The sequence below is a fragment of the Phacochoerus africanus genome, chromosome 6, assembly GCF_016906955.1.
Source record: "Phacochoerus africanus isolate WHEZ1 chromosome 6, ROS_Pafr_v1, whole genome shotgun sequence".
In the NCBI taxonomy this organism is placed as follows: Eukaryota; Metazoa; Chordata; class Mammalia; order Artiodactyla; family Suidae; genus Phacochoerus; species Phacochoerus africanus.
Genome location: NC_062549.1, coordinates 96,728,560 through 96,738,156, shown reverse-complemented (window position 1 = coordinate 96,738,156; position 9,597 = coordinate 96,728,560). Strand labels below are relative to the sequence as shown.

General features: G+C 50.8%; 1 long non-coding RNA gene across 1 annotated transcript; it reads right to left on the bottom strand.

Moving 5' to 3' along the window:
- Positions 1–699: 699 nt before the first annotated feature.
- On the bottom strand, positions 700–5,069 carry LOC125128903 (uncharacterized). Its single transcript, XR_007135343.1, has 4 exons — positions 4,983–5,069; positions 3,331–4,138; positions 2,622–2,675; positions 700–892 (listed from the first exon to the last, which is right to left on the bottom strand). It is a non-coding gene; the product is annotated as an uncharacterized LOC125128903 (long non-coding RNA).
- Between the last annotated feature and the right edge of the window lie 4,528 nt (positions 5,070–9,597).

Here is a 9,597-nt window from a genome sequence, read left to right as displayed (position 1 = left end):
ACAGCATTTATACATTATTTCCAGACTTTACAAATAAGGAAACTGAGGCTGAGAGAAGTTCATTCTGTTCAGGGGCCTACAATGTAGAAAGAGGCAGAAACCCGTTGGAAACCAATGACAAAAAGAGGGTTGGATGTAAAAAATCCAAACCTACATATTTCAGATCCAACTGAAGTCAGTTTGGAGAAGCCTCATTCTAATGATTTAGTAGGAATGAAAAGGACCCCTCAAAAGAGTTCGTTGTCATTGACAGAAGAGTGGAGAGCGATACATGCAAACAAACAAAACAAAACAAGAAAGGACAAAAGGAAGAAGTGAGAGCTTGCCCATGAAACATGTCCTTTATTGGAGAACTGAAAAAGAGACACACTGAAGCACTCAGAGGCTGGAGATCACAACCCAGATCACAGGCAGGCAGATGGCGGAGCCCCATTCGGCGATGACATGACGCTGCTGCTCTTCCAGCAACATGCTATGAGCCTCGGGAACCAAGCCTTTCCTCTGTCAGCTGTGAATCCAGGAGGGAGGTTGAGAAGGATGCAGTCTATCACCATGGCCAAAGGGAGGACGAGGGAGCCCTGGGACCAAGAGGAGCCTGGATCCCGTTGTTGCATGGTCCTGAGGAAGTCTGCTGCTGTTACAGGCACTTGGGTGGACACTTCTGCTGGCAGGGTGGGCACGGTGGCAGGGTGGGGCAGGGTGGGCAGGGTGGGCATTTCTGCTGGCATACTGGAGGTGGGCACACCACAGGTGGGCAAGGAGGTGGACATGGCTCAGGGCACTTAGGGGGTGGACATGGCTCAGGGCACTTGGGTATGCACACAGGAGGTGGCTGGCAGGGCTGCTTGCACTGCTGCTGCTGGTAAGACATCTTTCCTGGGACTCAGGGAACCTGAAATACAGTGAGACAACATTGGTCACCACAAAGACAGGCCTGTCCATAGAGCAGTCAGCTCGACCATCAGCACTTGTTTTTTCTTTTTTATGACTCAATGGATTCATTCATTTCTCGGTGTACAGTGATCACCACAATCCAATGGGCCACCAACCCTTTGGTCTCCAAGGACTCTCTTGGATTCCTACTACAGCCTTTAGGATTTTGTGGCCCATCTTCACCCGTTCTTTTGAGCACCTCTCACCCTCAGGCCTCAGGCCTTTCTGCTTCATCTCACATTCGACCACTTTCTAAGGCTAAAATCACCCTCAGGGGGTAGTGTGAATACGAATATTACCTGGAGAGGAAGAACCCGCTTATTAAAAGGGTCACCAATCTCAAAACACATCTCTGCCAGAGCTCCCACGAGGCCCTGCTTGCTGGGCTAACCGACCCGACTGTGGGGCTGAGCTTTGGAGGAGAAATGCAAAGGCCCAATCCCACCGCTCACTGGGAGGGAGCCTTGAGAGGGAGGCTGTGGGAACGAATGCGTTTGGGTGGAGGGCTCCAGCGCAGCGCCTCATCTCTGTTTCTCTCCTTCAGGGTAAGGTGGTGCCTTGGACTCCATCGCTCTCCTCCCATTCCACATCACCTCCCAAACACCAGCGAAAACGTACCCCCCTCCCAACCTCATTGTATTCTTTCCCCCAGAAAGAGTATTGAGGGGGTGAAAATAAAGTCACTTCTACACGCAGGTGAAATCCCACCACCCAAGGGCCAAGAAAGACCTCTAAGACCTGTACTCACCAGAGGCTCCAAAGAAGATCTAGGACTGGTGGTCTGGAAGAGAGTGGGGCTGGGACGAAGGTTCACTCCTTTTATAAGGCCAGGCAGCCCTGCACGGCGCAGGGGGAGCAGCCCAGGACGGGCACGATGACCTCATTTCCCAACCAAAACGCCATCCACAACGCAATCTCATAAATGACTTGCCACACTCATGCCGGTATCACACTTCCTGGTCCATGATCTCCCTCACCCCTCCCCAGGAACTGCACAGTGCTTGACCCGAGACCGTGTCGCATACTCCCCATGCCAGTGTCATGTGCCAGTTAGGAAAGAGGAGAAATTCCTTGACAGTGGGGCTGTTCTCCCCCTGGGTCACAGATGGTGCCTCTCCTCCTGCCCAGCTTCCCAAGCCTCTAGTACGTAAACCTCACTACTCCATTCAGCTTCACCTGCCCAGCTTCCAGCTTTGTGTGTCTCAATAGCAGAGACCAGGTTTTGCTAACGCCCCATCTCTTAACGTTCACCCAGTTTTCCTTTACTGGTAGAACAGCGAGGAAGGAGGAGGCACAGGCTGGAGCAATGAGCTTGCAAGCAGTTTATTGACAATCTGAATGGTCAGGGGCTCTGAGCAAGCAAGACTCAGACTCACTCCCTCAGCCCCCACCCCCCACCCAGGCGAGTGCTTGGTTTTTCATACACAAGGGTTTTTTTTGGTTGAGCCCTGTCGTCTGTGGCCTTGGGGCTCTTTGTCTTTGGGAACTCCTTCGTTGCATGCACCTGTTCGATTAGAAGGCGACTGCGAGTCTGGATTCAGCTGGGTTATGCTGAGTGTTTTGTCCTTTTAGGCCTTGTTTCATTTTCCACCAAAGATTTAAAACTAACTTCCCCTTGGCCCAGGTCCTGCAGGTCTCCGGGCATTTCTTGACAATTCAATGACTTACACAGAGCCACAACATCTTACCTTGATTTCCCAGTTGCTGACAGTCCCCTGTTGGGTGGGTCCTCACATGGCTCCCTACATGGGACGGCAAAGGACAGCACCATCCCTCTGTTTTCTGGGCCATAAGATCACAGGCTGGGGCAGCCCTACCCCCACCCCACAGCTTCACATATGCAGATATGATAGATAAACGTGCGAACAACACCGTATCATACATTTGCAGTATTCAGAGACTACTCCTCGTGTTACACATTCTGACCCTAAACATTTTTGAAAGGAAAAGAAATGTGAATTCTAAAGGGCACAAACCCTAAGGAGTTGCTGCTGTGGTGCAGTGGGTTAAGCATTCTACTGCAGGGGCTACGGAGGTGCAGGTTCCACCCCCCAGGCCAGCACAGTTGGTTAAAGCATCGGGAGTTGCCACAGCCATGGCACAGGTCAAAGCCGTGGCCCACATCCAACCCCTGGCCCAGGAATTTCCTTATGCCCTCAGGTGCGGGCCATTAAAAAAGAACAACGAAGGAGAAAAACCAATAGGAAGGACCAATAGCTCATTGTAATAACTCATCGATGATGTCATCGATGCCCAAAACTGTGATAAAGAGGACACTGTGTAGAGCAGGGCTCCCTAGCTAAGACCCTGGCCCTCTCCCCCTCTTTCTCCTGGCTGACACCACTGCTAATTCGAAGGAGTCAGTCTGAAAGCACCTTCAGAGTCCACCCTTCTTACTGGTGAGCAGGGCCCTCCCGCTGCCTGAGGGAAGAGTTCCCTCCTGATGCTCTTTCCTGGAGGAATGCTGGGCAGCCTCTGCAGTGGTTCTCTCCTGACTGGGTCGCTGTGGCACAGAAAAGAACAATCAGTGGCCTCACCTCGGGGCTTGAAGAGGGAGGAATTTCTTTAGCTTGAGCCTGTTCCCGCTCTCTTTCTCGGCCTCTCAGAGGGCCAATCTGAGGCCAGCCATTCCGGCCCAGCACTCTGGGATGCAACAGAAATGACCCAGATCACCATTAGGAGAGTGTCATCCTTCGGGGAGGCCAGAAGGCACAGTGATGCTCTTGGGATGACGGGTCAGGTGCTTTCCCGACCTGTTCTTTCCCTGTTAAAGCCCTGGGAGCTAAAGGTGGTGCCTGCCGGGGTGAGGGAGCCATCCAAGGGTCACGTGATTTGGATCCGTCCTCCTGACATAATGGTAGACTTGTTTTTCTTCGCTTCATGAATTACTAAGAGAGTCCAAAGTTATTTTTACCAAGAAATTATACGGGCCATGCCATAGATTTGATAAACTGAAGGAGGATCAGGCTTCAAGGGGAAAAAATGCTTCGTGAGGTTGCCAGCCAGCTTTAGAAAGAGGGACAAGTATTTCATGATACACAAAGACAGTGACGAAAGGTCAATGATCTTCACTTGGCCCGAAGAGTGGATCCTCGAAGCATTGGGAACAAAGCGAATCCGAAAACCATGTCACAACTACATGAAGGTTTGGTCGATCTTACTTGGAAACTAGCAGTACTGGTTATCTAAAAGAGAAGCTGAGTAGCTGGAGAATAAGAAGAGAGACCACGTTAGCCATGAGTCAAGCAGAAAGCCTCATCAAGTCTGTACACTGCAGGACGAGGGAGCAATGACTTCAGAAACTGAAGGCAAGGTATGTTTTGAACCTGCCCTGTGGCAGGCAGCTAAACGAGTCATCCAACCAGATCAACCAATCTAATTGCCAGAAATACACAAATCTAGGTTGAACTTTTCTGATGTAGCTTCCTGAGGCTTTGCTCCAAAAAGATCAAAACCCCAAATGAGGATGATCTGAAATGCCAGCAACTGGGACCTAAAGGAGAGTCATTAAGAGAATGAAAGCCCCAGGGTGACCACGATTTGGGAGACCAGATTCTATGGAAACCCTCGTTTGAAGGACTCCAGGAATGACATTTCCATTGCCCATTGGAAACTCTACCTAGAACAAGAGAGAAAGAGTGAGAGGCTGGTTAAAGATGGACAGCAGTCGGTCGTACAATCGTAAATAACTCCCAAGCAGCGCCCTGGAGGGGGACAAATCTATGTGTCGAGGCATAGCTCTTCACAGCCTAACGGCTACTGACACGACCCACGTGGAAATTTAGTCTCAGGTGTTAACATTTTCTTTATCGTTTCTCAAGTCCAGACTTGAGAAACCAAGCAATACATCAAGTCTGGATTTGTAGCATTTGCCAACAATTCATCTCATGAGCTAGAAAGAGCACACCACCTGATGCGGTGTCAGCAGACGTTCACTTCACGAACGAAGGAAGAGGAGAAGAAGAGGAAGAAAAAGAAATACGATGCCAAAACCAAAATGTAACACAAGACACACGTTAAGTGGGAAGCAAATGATGAGCCCTCCTCACCTTTTCCTATTTGAAGATTTCCAGGACATCCACTGTTTCTACGACCCCCGCCCTGGGCCGTTCTTCTCTCTGGCCTGAACCGCTTCTTCTAAATAACAAATGGAGTCCTCTGGTCGCTAGCCCAGGACCGCCCCACTTTATGCCTCTCCAGGCATAATGCCAATGACTCCCGTGGTTTCGGCAATCATAACACAGCTGTCAACTCACACAGCTCCATTTGCATCCCAGAACTCACTTTGGACTTGGCCATCCCTTTGCCTTCTGGACGTCTCTATTCCAATATGCTCCAAGGTCCAAAACCTGGTCATACTCCCACAAACCGTTCAAATCTCCAGGACTCTTTATCTTTCCATGTGAATAACGAAGGGCCCTAAGTTCTCTGGACTGTTTCCCCCTGTGCAACATGCTGCTTCTCCAACCAAACACCCACTCATGCCATCCTGAGGGCCCAAATGTTTCTGGAATCCATTTCAGCCTGTCCATGCAAACTACCGTGGCCCTAATTCAGGGCCTCCCCAACACTTGCTCAGTTATTACCACGCCTTCCTAACTTCTCTCTCTCCCCAAGACGTCTTTGTGTCAAACCCACCTTCCAATTGCCGGTCAGAACAATCCACTGAAAACTAAACCTGACTATGGCACATGCGTACCTAAAACACTTGAACCTTCAAGGATCAATCCCCCATCCGAGACACTGCCCTTCCTTCCCCTCCAGCCTCATTCCTTATGACTCCACGCCTTGAACTAGGGGCTGTTGCCATAGCTAAGGTCTCAGGATTTGTCTTCCACATCCCCCTTTCCTCTCCTCAGTGCATTTGGTCATCATTTGGACCTGGCTGATGTCTACACGACTCTCAACAAAGCCATCACTTCAGTGAAAAGCCCTGCCCCGGGACAGGGGTGCCCCCTGGGAGTCTCCAGAGACATTCGGAGCTTGGCTTCTCCCATCATCCGCAGCGTGTGCCCTGTCCACTCATCTGCTTCACCCTCAGGCCTGCAGGCTTGGAACAGGGGGCCTGCATCTCCCCTCTCCACCTTTGGGACACAGGGCCCAAGACCTGCACCACCTTAGGTGCTGAATGAATATTGGTGGAATAAAGAAATAATGGTAAGTTCCTAACTGTCTAATCGTACAGGAGCTTCACAGCCATCTTGTGAGTTCGGGGAACGAAGAAACGTTTCTCACCTCTGCTCTAGGAACTTCGAAACAAATCTCATGTAACTATGCACCGCCTTCTATGCCCTCCTCCTTCCCACACACCACCCCTCACTGCCCGCTGCCCACTCGATCCTTCTGTGTTATTGACATGCATACAGAGGGGACCTCAAGGAAAACCCGAAGCACCAGGTGGATGAACTCCAGGAAGGACAGGACATCACTTGCAGAAGAAAACTGATGAGCGGGCCATGGGACAGGATGGGTCAAGAGAAACAAAACGAGCAAACACTGGGTCATTCTGAAGAGCTGAGAGGGGCGAACTGAGGGACAAAGAGAGGAGAGACTGAGAGATGCAGAGAGGAGGGGAGAGGACAGGAGAGGAAGGAGGAAGAGGGGAGGGGAGGGAGGGAGAAGGTGAAAGAGAAGTTAAAGGCCACTGCCCGGCAGAGATGAATACCAATTTGAGGATATGGACGTATTTAAACTCTTTTGCTGCCATGTAATTCCAGTTTGCTCTTTTTAACGAAATGTCAACTATTGACGTTGCAATGGCTCTTGTTTTTTTAGAACTTCAGATTAGTATTTCCTTGAATGCAACCTGTGCTGAAGCCAGAAGCAGAAAGTTCAGCTTCCTTCCAAGTATATGTTATGAAGATTTGTTCAGCTCTTTAGAACCTAAGGTGCAAGTTGCATCGACCTCTTGCATTAAGTAACTACCCCAGGACTCAGCCAGGCACCTGAGCCTACCACGAGCTGGGCTGCTGGATTTGCAGAGCAAAGAGTGGGACTCACTCTAAACACTGTTGAATCTACACCACTTGTGAATGGGCTTGGCAATCAGGTGGACAGACGTTGTAAAGGCTACTCAGAATTCAGAAATCCCGTGTCCTCAGGGGATAGGCAGGCTTTGCAGAGCTTCACATCCAAGGGCAGCATGGGGAGTCTCCTTGTGGCTAAGGATTAAGGCGTCCTCACAGCGGCAGCCTGGGACACTGCTCTGGTTCTGATGGACAGTTAATGTCTGGCCAGGGAACTATGGCTGCAGCCAAAAAGAAAAAAAAAAAAGAAAAGAAAAAAAGAAAAACCAGAACGAAAGGAAAAGGGAGCATTGGTCCCAGTGTGAAGTGACATTTCTGAAGGAACAGCGTCTAAAAACTCCCTCGTGAAATTCGAGGCTAGGAAACGGCATCTGACCCAGTGTCCACAGATCTCCACAATCCCAAGGAAAGAATGTCCTCTGTTGAATGGAGGGAGGACCTGCCTAGAGAAATCCAAACGCTGCCCTCCTGCTGCCGCTGAACCAGGCACTCTGGAGCCTCCGTGGCTGGTCCAGGGCCCCCCATGAACCAGTGGGATCCTGTGCCAGAGTCAAGGCAGCAGCCGGAGGCCTGGGTAGGTCAGCCCATGGAATCGTGCAGTCCCACGACCCTGTGAGTCGACTCAGGGTTGCGATCTTCAAAGTGGCAAGCGAGTAGGCCGTAGGTACCAATACCAAAGCAAAGGGGAAATGCGGAGGAGGGGTCCAGCCTCCTTTTGAACCCTCCAGTGAAGCCCTCCAATCCCCTGAACTTGGCACTCGGTCTTCAGCCCAGCCTGTTCTCCTCCCCTCGTCCCGCTGTCCGGTCTCCTCCTTCTAGGCACCTTCCATGTACTGAACTGGGGTCTCTGTCCTGCTGAGGGCCCAGACCTCCAACTCACATTCCACATTCAGTTCACATCTCCACTTCGGAGTTTCCTGCTGTGGTGCCCAGGAAACAAATGCGACTAGGAACCGTGAGGTTGTGGGTTTGATCCCTGGCCTCGTTCAGTGGGTTAAGGATCGGGTGTTGCCCTGAGCTGTGGTGTAGGTCACAGACATGGCTCGGACCTGGTGTTGCTCTGGCTGTGGTGTAGGCAGGCCGCTGTAGCTCCAGTTCGACCCCTAGCCTGGGAACCTCCTTGTGACACGGGTGCGGACCTAAAACAAACTGGACAAACCATCCAACAATATCCTTCAACAACAACTAAACAACAAGTTCTTGTGATGAAAAAAAATAAAAGATGTTATGTGAGAGAGCCTGGGAAATGTGCTTTGAGAGGGAAGTCGATCCTACTAGCTGATGGATAAAAATCGTTCAGTCCTGTTGATGTGTCTTCGTGAATGCATGGAAAACTTTGTTTGGAGGTTCGAAACTACATTCTCATTTCCAAGATGTTTCTTGAGCTTCAGGCAGAGGTTTCATGGCCCCACAGTTCCACCAGTAACCATCTCACCCTGGGGTGCATCTCACTCAGAAAAATCTCTCTCTCTCTCCCTCTCTCTCTCTCTCTCACTTTTTTTAATTGAGTTAAGGTTTACATGTTCTCATCCTTTTGAAAATTATTACTATCATTTATTTACAATATTTGGTCAATTTCTACTGGATGGCAGAGGGACCCAGTTATACATATGAATGTATATACATTCTTTCTCTCATGTTTGGTTCCATCGTGTCCCATCACAAGTGGTTAGCTGTAGAGCCCTGCGCTATACCGCCGGATCTCTGCTCATCCACACCAAATAAAAGAGTTTGCATCTACTATCCCCCAAATCCCAGTCCCTCTCCATCTCTCCTCCTCCCAGAAATGGCTTCCTTGGTCTACCTTGAAGTCTAGCAGAACCTCTGACCCTAGAGCTGCACAGAGTCACAGCTCTGCTCTCCCGCTGAGGCTCAGCGGTCTGGACAGTGCAGCAAATACTCTTACCCTCCCGGCTCCCCTTTCCCAGGCCAGCATCTCCAGGACCTCACGTGACAACCGTTCTAACTCCTTCCCTGTCTGACCTCCCTCGTTGCACCTGCTCGCTGGGTAGGTTGATGAGACAGGGCCAGAGAACCACTCCGAACCTGAGTCCAGACAGAGCCTTTCCACCGACAGCCTCGGGGAGAACTGGCTCTGTGTTCCACCTCGCGCGTGGAGCTGCCTGCGGGGTGGTATCACTTCTGGTTCTGATGTAGGAAAATGGAAAACTCCGAGGCAGTGATGGTGAGGAAGGTATTGGGCGTTTATCTGCCGCCACCCCAGCCTCTCCGGGTATTTCACTTGGGCACTTGGGCTTTAGCTGCTTACCTGAGAAGAAGCCATCCATGCCAGTCTTCTCTCTCCAGTCTTGTTGGTGGTCGTTGATGGCCATGGTGATGATGCTAGTCCTGGGGAAGGGTCCCTGATGGCAGCAGCAGCAAGGGAGTCCCGGCCCTCCTCTTCTCGGATACCTAAGCCCTGACTCGGCATCTTTCCAGGGCACACAACGGCTCCCCTGGGCAGCAAGAACTGCCCAACCGAGACGTCACCCGTTTGCCATCTTCCTCCTCACAGGCTCCTGCTCACGGGGCTGAAGACCCCCAAGCACAGACATGTCACTTCATCATTCACGCCCATATCAGCCCACAGCACCATGATCTGAAAGCACAAAGGTGGACTTTGAATCCGATACAAGGA